The sequence below is a fragment of the Pinus tabuliformis genome, chromosome X (assembly GCF_031772625.1).
Source record: "Pinus tabuliformis cultivar Carrire ecotype Pingquan chromosome X, CPIR1, whole genome shotgun sequence".
NCBI classification, from domain to species: Eukaryota; Viridiplantae; Streptophyta; class Pinopsida; order Pinales; family Pinaceae; genus Pinus; species Pinus tabuliformis.
In genome coordinates, this window is record NC_142308.1 from 1,192,354,444 (window position 1) to 1,192,365,120 (window position 10,677).

The following is a 10,677-nucleotide window of genomic DNA, read 5'->3' on the forward strand; positions in this document are numbered from 1 at the left end:
AGAGGAAGATAGTATCGCTGACAATAATTCATTATTGACAAACCTAAAATCCAAGCTAGCGCTAGAAATATTATATAGTGTTTTGTTTTTGTTTTTTTTGGATAAATACACCTTATAAATAAAGAGTAACACAAAGTATAAATGTGAAAACAAAATGAATTATGTGGTCAACGGAATAGGGGAACCACAATGGATCCCTGAGGTGGCAAATGGAAATCTCCTCGCTTAGTTAGAAACATGCGTAGGACTTTCGTAATGGGCAAGAGATTTAAATAAATTTGAAGCCACATGCACCTGTAAGACGAAGTCCGTAAAATAAAATGAGGAGTAGCTCTTGATGGAGAGAATATCATTGCCTACAAGGGTTATTGTGAAAAAGAGTTAATATCTTGCATATAGTGGTTAGCTGAGTTGTGGAACCTTTATAACATGGTTCCCTGTGAACTACACAACTTCTAATAAAATGCATGCAACAGAAGTTTCAACGAACATTCATTTTTAATCTATCGGCGGAAGTTAGTATAGTTATCTGTGCATATCAATAAATGTAATGAAAATTAAACCTTCCCCGGGTAGATACCTTACCCAACACTGTTCAAATTAAGTAGTTTCATTGGGTAATGGGTTTTACATAGTCATCTAAGAACCACCATGGAAGCTTGGTTGTGCAACCAACTACAACCTTTCGTATTAAACAAATGCAATGCCGTCATGAGCTCCTCCCTTCAATTTCCTCTTGCATTGTGGGCACTAATAAAATCACTTGGTTTTACCATCAAAGGAATGAGGATAAAGCATGAGGGACACTTTCACAATTATCGTAGAATTGGATTCTTGCTTATACAGCTCACGGGTTTGTAATAAAATTTTGAGCCTTTGAGCTTTAAAGCATGCTCAGTTATGACAGCTTAGAAGAATGTTTTATGGTTAGATTTAAAGAAAGAACACCTTTCCAATTGCAATAGTGTATAAAATCATGTTGAGGACTGTTGAGCTTCTTTCCGAACCACAGTGTCAATCTTTGGCTTTAGCCACTAATTTGGAGAGGTTCAAGTTGCCTTGAAAGAAACTGGTTGGATAAGGTTTATCCCTTTGACAATGCTCATAGCTATATTTTTTCCTTTCCACTGAACTTTGTATCGACAAGACTGATGCTTTTTTTCCGTATCACTCAGTTTTCCTTCTTAATCCATTGAGTTGGAGATGTTTCCAAAATGGACATAACTGTTGGATAATGGTTATCTAGTTGTTTCAATAACTGTATTGCACCTTTGCATTATGGAAAGAGGAAACACATATTTGAGGGTGTCAAGATTGTTTTAAACAGTGACTATAGCCATTACGTGATGGGTACTAAGTTTATCGACATTGGGTGTTACGGCTTGTACCTTCTTGGAAAGTGACTACGATGAGTGTAGTTTCCTCGGGTATATACCCATCCACCATCATCAGTGTATGCTGAAAGGCTAACAAATTGGATTCAGAAGCCATTTTTCCTCTGGGAAGTTAACCTAGTGAAGGTTGATCCACCATGCTAGTGCACGCAAGGGAGGGTAGCCTAACATATATGTTGAATTAGTCAAGGATGCTATAGTAAGTCGACCAAGAATCTATAGGTCATGGGTTGTGGCTCTGTGTAATCATCTCTAGCTTCTCTGGTCATCACACACATGTGATCATTGGTCTTGGCAAGGATCCTCCAAGATGATTGAGGCAGAAATGTTAATTAAACTCTCTCATAGAGAATGCATTGTCCTGGGATTGAAAGGACGGAAGTACGTTTGATGCAGGAGGGGAAATAATAGTTTAAAGAAGAAGCTTGTGGAATGCCAAAGAAACTATCCTAGAATGTGAAGCCCATATTCCATTCGGGTTTCGAGGAATGTTTGGCAAAGCAGCAAACTGGAGTCACACGAATCCAAAGGAACAATAATTAGATTATGAGTTGTTCATTTTAATTCATAACTCATACCTTCTGTTAATTACCTCCTCAGAGTTGCGTGGTTGCATTATGTGTTCAGCCTTTATGATTTTGCATGACATGATTAAATGCATGTACTTTTACATAAAATGTATGACCCTTAGTATGATGACACACATTTCTATTCAATTTTCTCAGTGAGGCTGAGATATTGTAACTTGCAGGCTTGTAATTCTCATTTCTTGTAGGTTGCATTCCCTGTTATAAGCTCATTATCCATACCTTAATGATTCATACTTTTACTTTGAGACCTTGCACTCGAATTTGAAGGTCAATCTTCGAAATTCAATTGCTTATAAGGCTTTGTATTTCCTAGGAATGTTTGAATTAAAATGACAACACTCAACCTATACTGTTATGACATCGCACAATGTGACTCAATAGACAACTATTTTGGCCTATTTTGGTTTCTCTATCTTTGTAATGAGATGGCACACTTCTTATGGCATAGATTCACTATGGCATGGATATCCTCAAAATTGAAATGCACATGTATTAAACCATAACCTGTGCCACATTATTCTTAACACTTTATGATTCAAATTTCTTTCTCAGTTAGTCGCTGTGAAAATCTGTAGTTTGTAGTGAACATATATGGCATTTATATACTATCCTAAGTGGTTATATTTTGTGGCTCAATCCAATGGGATAATTATACATAGGGAAACAACATTGATCTAGATATTAGCAATCACATTTATCCACAAGGTAAATGAATTCATCGATCAAGTTCATGGAAATATCGCCAAGCCATCCAAAGATCAAGATCTATCTGAATACATGGAAAAATATCTAAAGGCTCACAAGATTCTTGAGTAATCTATCAAATATTCCCTCATTACTCATATAACCTAGGTGGAGATATCAAAAGAGTTATATCATAAGCTGATAGAACTATTCTCTTAAAGTACAATAAGAAATATCATATCACTTAGATATGATATATATAAGTTGAAGGTATCAAAGGATGAAGGGATATCTTCATGCCTTTCAAAATCATCTCAAATAAAAACTCAATTATAAGACCTAGGAGAGATGATATGTGATAAGGAAATGATCTCCATCATTCTAAATGCACTAACTGATGAACAAGGTAACCTGATATCCAATGAGGAAGAGGCAGCTACCCATTTAACAATCTATGGACTCTATGCAAGATAGAAGAAAACATATTGAAGGGACGATATGATGAAGAACCTAGAAAAAGGAATAAACAATTACGAATGGAAAAAGGAAGTTCATTAAATTTGGTCCTCGTAAGAAAAAGAAGAAAATTCCTAAGGTTTGGTGTTTTAGTTGTCAAGAATATGGGCACTATAAAATAGATTGTCATCAAAGGGACACTAACAAAATAAATCAAGAAGAATCTCATATTAACGAAGAAGTGGAAGAACCTGAAATGAAGAAGCCAAAGAAGGAGGAAGTGAGAGATCTCCACTATGAGTGAGATGATCTCGTTCAATTATTCTTCTATTATGTAAAGTATAGATAAGTATATTTGTAAATAAGATAAGATGCATCATATTGGGGAATGAAATCATGGTAAAAGCGTTAAGAGATCATGATATAGGTAACATGTAAAATGTCTGGGGATAGCTATATAAGGTATAACTCTTGAAAACCTCATTGAAAGATACTTATGGAGAAGTAAAAAGCCCTCTAGGACAAGAATCATCAGACATCTGCATAATAAGACATGATAGATCCACAAAATTTTATAATCGAAACTTCATTGTAAGGCTCACCAACAATGAATAAAAACATGTTAAATCCATAATATAATGGAAAAACATGGAAATAAGTCTATAGAATAAGGCTTCTTCATTCAGAGGAAGCTGTTGTAGAAAGTGTGAGGAATGTGTTGGGTTGTGTTATATTCTTTCCACGACTAACCCATGTAGTTAACCAGGGTGTTAGAGGGGGGGACAAAGCCCCCCCGCTTCATTCCTCCGTTTGCACATCAAGGGCGTCACAGGGGAGGCGGCATCCCCCCTTGTCCAGGGTGTTTGATGGGGGTGGGTAGTCCCCTTCTATGGGGTCCGGGGCAACGCCCCACGAATTTTTTTTTTGGACCCTATATTAGGTTGGGTGTACCTATGTATGGTTTTGTGCATGGTTTTCACACATGGTTTTCGATGTGATGGTTTTCGTTCCATGGTTTTGGATGTGATGGTTTCCTGTCGATGGCATTGGATGCTTTGGCATGTATAAATATCTATTGTAACATTGAAGGGAACATAATGAAAAATCAATCTGGTAGTCCCGGTTTTGGGATCCAGGGGAAAATCTCTATGTATATGTGTTTTATGTGTTATTCTCTCGCATTGTTTATTTTCTATGTTTTAGAATTTGTATGTAGATAATTTTTGTATGAGGTTAAAACCTACATTTGGTGTCAGAATTGTTTTGGCTTCAAGGGGATTCCTTTGTTGCTGAGGGGTTTCACTCGGTTTTGTGGTAGACCCTATTCAGTGGGAGATCTGCGAGATTGATTATGGTGGTGAAAGAAGATGGCGAGAAGTGGAAAGATATAGATCAAGAAATTTAATGGTCATAGTTTTGAGTTGTGGAAACTCAATATAGAGGATCTATTGGTGGATAAAGATTAGTGGATCACGATAGATCTAGGTACTAAACCAATGGGAGTGTCCAATGAAGAATTGAATTTGGATCGAAAGGCAAAGAGCACAACACTATTGTGTGTCTTAGATTTAGTATTTTTGAATGTATCAGGGGAAGCTATGGCTAAGGCTTTGTGGGACAAGTTAGGGACTTTGTACCAATCTAAGTCTCTAGTGAATAAACTGTTCCTACAGAAAAAGTTGTATAACCTGATGATGAAAGATGGAGACTCGGTGACAGAGCATCTGAACGCATTTAATACTGTGGTAAGTCAATGATTATCTGTTGATATTAAAATTTCTGAGAAAGATAAGTGCATCAGCTTGTTGTGTTCTCTACTAGATTTGTGGGATGGTCTGGTTGTTGCAATAGGTAGTGATGCGATTGCCTTGCAGTTTGATGAAATAGTCTCATCCTTGGTGACGGAGGAGATGAGATGAAAAAATATGGAGATCCAGAATGGTGATGCCTTATATGTATGAGGACAGTCCCAGAACAAAAGCACAAATAAGTCATCGAGTGGGAGATCTAAATGTCTAGGAAAACCTGTAAAGGTAGTTTGCTGGAAATGCGGAAATTAAGGACACTACAAAAGGGACTGTAAATCTAAAGCTCTTGACAAAGGAAAGGGATCTGATGATGCTCCTTCTGCAGAGGCGAAAAACACCTCAGATGAAGGTGGGGATGTGTACTTGGCTTCTTTAAGTACACATGTATATCATGAGGTATGGTTGATTGACTCAAGTGCATCCTTTCACTTCAATCCCCATAGAGAGTGTTTCTACGTGTATGAGAAATGTGACGATGGTGATGTCTTCATAGGGGATGATAGGAAGGCTAGAATCATTGGTCGTGGAAAAGTAAAGTTGAAGTTGCAAGGTCGAAGGGTTAAAACACTTCCGGGTGTTATCTATATTCCTGCATTGGCTAGAAATCTAATTTCTATAAGCAAGCTGGATGATGCAGGTGTAAAAACAGTGTTTTAGAAGGATACCTGCAAGATGGTCCAAGAAGCACTAGTATTGATGCGGGGAGTTTGGATTGGAACTCTGTACAAGCTACAAGGTAGCACTATTGTTGATAGGTGCAACATTTCTGTGGTTCCTGAAAGTGGAGCAGAAAATCTAGTGGTCTCTGGAGAGAAGACCATGTTGTGGCATCAAAGGCTTGGACATATTAGAGAGAAGGGCTTTCAAATACTTCATGGTAAAGGTATGAGTAATAGCTCTCTGGATTTTGATTTATTTGAAAATTGTGTATATGGGAAGCAGAATTGGGTAAGTTTCCCCTCTGGTGGTAAGAGGGCAAAACAGATAGTACAACTTGTGCACAGTGATGTGTTTGGACCTATGAAGGTTCCAACACTGGGTAAGTCTGTGTACTATGTATCATTTATAGATGACCTCTCAAGAAATACATGGATATATTTCCTTAAGAAGAAATATGAAGTCTTTGACGGGTTTAAAGAATTTAAGGCTCTGGTGGAAAACCAGACAGAGAAGAAGAGAAAGGTGCTGAGGATAGATAATGGTGGAGATTTTTGTAGTAAGGAATTTAAAGAATTCTTTAGGAAGTGTGGTATAGCACAACAAAAGACTACTCCATATACATTTGAGGAAAATGGAGTTGTAGAAAGAATGACCAAGATGTTGATGGAAAGGGCAAGAAGCATGCTCAGTGGTGCCGGGTTAGGACAAGAATTCTAGGTAGAGGCGGTGGAGACAACATGTTACCTGGTCAACAAATCACCTTCATCAGCGTTGGAAGATAAGACTCCACAAGAGATATGGACTGGTAAGAAACCCTCTCTTTCACATCTAAGGATATTTAGATGTGATGCATATGTACATGTTCCAAAGGAGAAAAGAACCAAGTTGGATAGTAAATCTAAAAAGTGCATATTTATTGGGTATAAGGATGGTTTAAAGAGTTATAAGATTTGGAACCCACTAACAAGGAAGGTTGTGTACAACTAAGATGTGGTGTTCAGAGAGGTGAAAGATGTTATTAAACATGAAGTCCCATCAAAGGAACCTGCGAAGATGGAGTTTGAGCTAAAGGAGGAAGAATCAGACTCTATAGTAGAGGAGGAATCAGAATATGAAGAGCCACAAACTCTAGGTGTGAGAAGATTAGTTCGAGAAAGAAGGCAATTAGAAAGGTATAGTCCATATACTTTTTGTTCAAATTTTTCTTTATATATTACTAATGATGATCCCAGAACTATGAAGGAAGCATTAGATTCAGAGGATGGAAAACTCTGGAAAGTGGCAATGGTTGATGAAATGGCATCTTTGCACAAAAATGAGGCTTGGGCTCTGGTGGAGTTGTCGGCTAGAAGGAAACCCATTGGTAGCAAATGGGTGTTCAAGAAGAAGATAAATGTGGAAGGAAAGATGGAGAAAAACAAATCTCGGTTGGTAGAAAAAGGTTATTCCTAGGTGCCAAGAATTGATTTTGGTGATATTTTTTCTCCTGTTGCCAAGGTACCTTCTATTAGATTACTTCTATCTATTGTTGTTTCTTTTGATTTTGAGGTAGAACAAATGGATGTGAAGATAACATTTCTTCACGGGGATTTGGAAGAGGAGATCTACTTGAAGCAACCTGAAGGTTTTACAATGAAGGGTAAGAAAGAACTTGTATGCAAGTTAAAGAAGTCTCTGTATGGGTTAAAATAGTCACCAAGGATGTCGTATCAAAAATTTGATACATTTATATGGGGACTTGGCTTCACCAGAAGAAAAGAAGAAAATTGTGTGTAATTTAAATTAATTGGTGACCGTGTTATTTATTTGGTCTTGTATGTGGATGATATGTTGCTGGTTGGAAATGACAAAGAAATTATCTAGGATTTGAAGACGCAATTTCCCTCTGACTTGAAAGATCTTGGTGCTGCAAACTATATTTTGGGCATGGAAATTAAAAGAGATCAGGCAAAGAGGAAGCTCTAGTTAAACCAGAGGAAGTATGTTGAGATAATATTGCAGAGGTTTAATATGCAACATAGTAAACTAGTGAAGGTTCTGTTATCGGGAAAACTAGTGTCCATTCAGAGCTGTTAGTCCCACTAAGATGGGTAGCTATCTTAGTAACAAACAAACTAAAGTTACTTTTGTTTTCCTTTATGAGAAGTAGAGGAGAGAGAAGCAGGGAGTACCAACCTTAGTCTTTCGCTTGGCTCCTTGCTTGTTTTGTCTCCCCTTTGACAGATCTTTGCCACTCCTTCCTCACTTGTCCCGCTTCAAAGAAAACTTGTAGAGTCAAAGTAGCATAATACCATCAAAGCATAGAGATCTACAATCATAAACAATATAGGATCAGATACATATTGACCATACAAATGCATATATCAATTCAACATTTAAAGACATACAAGAATCTGGAGGAAAACTCAAATAACTTTATTGATAGAAGTAGTAGAAGAGAGGATTACAACCCATTGGTCTAACCCAGTGCCATCCTCCCAGCATGAAAGCCCTCTTCACCTCATGAAAATCTTAGATCACCTAGCAATGTTGCACAGAGAAACCAACAACACTTCCTTACAAAATACAAGATTCCAACCTCTGGATCTCTAGGATGAGGGATCCATATATAAATGTTTGCAGGTGGGTGAGTCAGCTTCTAGGATTTTGATTAGTGTCATCTCTCTGATAGTTTCTGGTTCCACTTGGAGATTTCATGATCTCTTACTCATCCCTGAGCAAATTTAGAGAGGCAAGTGTCAAATGGGCAGCTTCTAGAAGATTCTCTGGGTTTCCACCTAGAAAACTACCTCTGCCTTTTGTCTGCTCTCGCTCATCACACCCTACAGAAGGGATTTTCAATATGCATCACACTTTTTGCATGTGGCAGGTGAGATGCATCACACCCTTAGCACTGAGCAGTTTGTATGGTCAAGTTTTGACCAGTTCTGAATAGTTTTTCATGGAGAACTTCTGGGAGATGATGTAATCAGCTGACCTTGCTCCTTTAGGGTATGAAACAACACTTTTAGGGACTTAGAAGCCCTTGTTTTTATGGACATATGTGATTGGGATTGCAATGCCCAAATATGTCTATAACAGTTGCCCCCTAAAGCATGAGGTCGTAAATATTTTTTGATGTCGGGTGAAATGCTTTATCATGAGGATCCGAGGTTTTTCGAACTGGAAGGTGAGCTGTAATAAGATACAATACAATACATTATCTTCATAATATTTTCATGATCTAGCTGAGGCGGGCATTCCCATGCTCAACTTTATAGATTCATTTTCATGTACATAGGACAGACAACCGTCTGTGTGGCAGATTGATGATTCTGGTAGAGCCATCATCCTTTGGCTTAGATGATTATTTGTGCAGCAATTAAGTACATTTGATGTCTTTATTTTCCTGAATATATTGCAGCCCGGATGGATGAAACTAGATCCATGGTCTTCAAAACTCGTTCAATCTTCATCCGAAGTACAAGTCAGTCCATGTGAAAAGACGTTCTGATGTCGAACATGGAAAGATATCGCCTGATTACCAGCCAATGATGTAAGTTGTTAACAAGCGCGAGAGGAACCACCGATGATGATGATGACCCTCAAGGTACTGTAGTAAAATTCACGTGGTGTGAATACATGAGTTGATGTCGAACACCCCGCAAAATCTTTCGGTCGAAGGCCATTGATGTAAACCTATCGCCGAAAGTGAGAAACTTGCCATTGAGGCATGCAAGCTTCAAAGTACTGAAAGGGTTGTTCCTAAGTCGACTTCTTGGATAATGAGCTGACGTCGACAAGAAGTGACCCATCGTAGGAGGGCCTTAATGAATCCCACATCTACGACACAAAACAGAGCAAATTATTTTGCGGAGGTGAAAACGATCTGATGATACAAGGTTCAGGGTGGCGGTCATGAAAGAATGACGCGTGAAGGTATTGCAGCGGATGAGACATAAGCTGGGTTGGTGAATTCTCTGAGCGACTTCGCTTGAACATATCAGCGACACTGAAATGGATTGGTAGCGTTAACCCCAAAAATGGATGGTACGGAGGACCAACAGTGATATGACCGGTGAATGGAATAACCCAATCCGACTCAATCATGGTGATGGGGTGAAAGTGTCATGTTCAAGAGCGACCTGCTACCAATAGAGTTTCTTCAAGTTTTCTTCCCAATTTTCCCCAGTCATTTATGAATAGTACCACTTTATTTTTTTCAAGCTTGAGGAGGATAACATATGCTTGTTCTATAATTTTCCCTTCGGGCAAACCCGTCGCTATGTTTTAACGAGCCTAGCGATAGTGAAACTCGCTCTTGTTTTCATGGACAAGTTCATCGCTATTGTTTTAACAAGTTTAATAACAAAGAGAACTCGGTCCTTTTCAATTTTAGAGAGTTTGAAAAGAGACAAAAATGAAACTCCAGTAATCCTTTTTCATAATATAATCCCTTAAGTCTGAAAAAGTATAAAACAATGCGAAAGGGATGACTTTTCGATAGTTTTAACGAGCTGAACAAGACAAATGCTCGATCTTTTTGTGTAATGATCCCTCAGGTCCAAAAATATTAAAATCTAGAGGAGGGATAGCACTTCCGATTGCTTTAACGAGCTAGAGAGGCCAATTGCTCGGCAATCTTTTCATATTTTACAAGTCAGATGAAAAAAGCTTAAAGGAGACTTGTTTTCTGAGGAACGAATGATGTTTTTGGATAGCAGCTGGTTTCAGGTAAGGTTTGGAACTTTTTAATTATGGTAGTGTAAAGAAGACAACTAATAGAATCGCTCGTCGCAATTGTTCCTCAAAAGGGGTAAACAATCAAATGGAGGCGTATGATCGGCTAAAAAAGAGTGGAGGTGATGGTAAGAACACGACCAAGGTTCAAAAGCTAATGATTATGCGATCGCAATGGTTCTTTACCGAAGGTGGGTTCATTTTTTAATGAGCTTAAACTCTGGTGGAACATATTCTCATCGCTAGGTTTATTTTTTAACGAGCTTAAACTTCACGTAAAATTGCTCGTGCCAGTCGTATAATAAGGATGTCTCATCGATAGGTTCATTTTTTAGGGAGCTTGCCCCATTCGAAACTTTGCTTCAG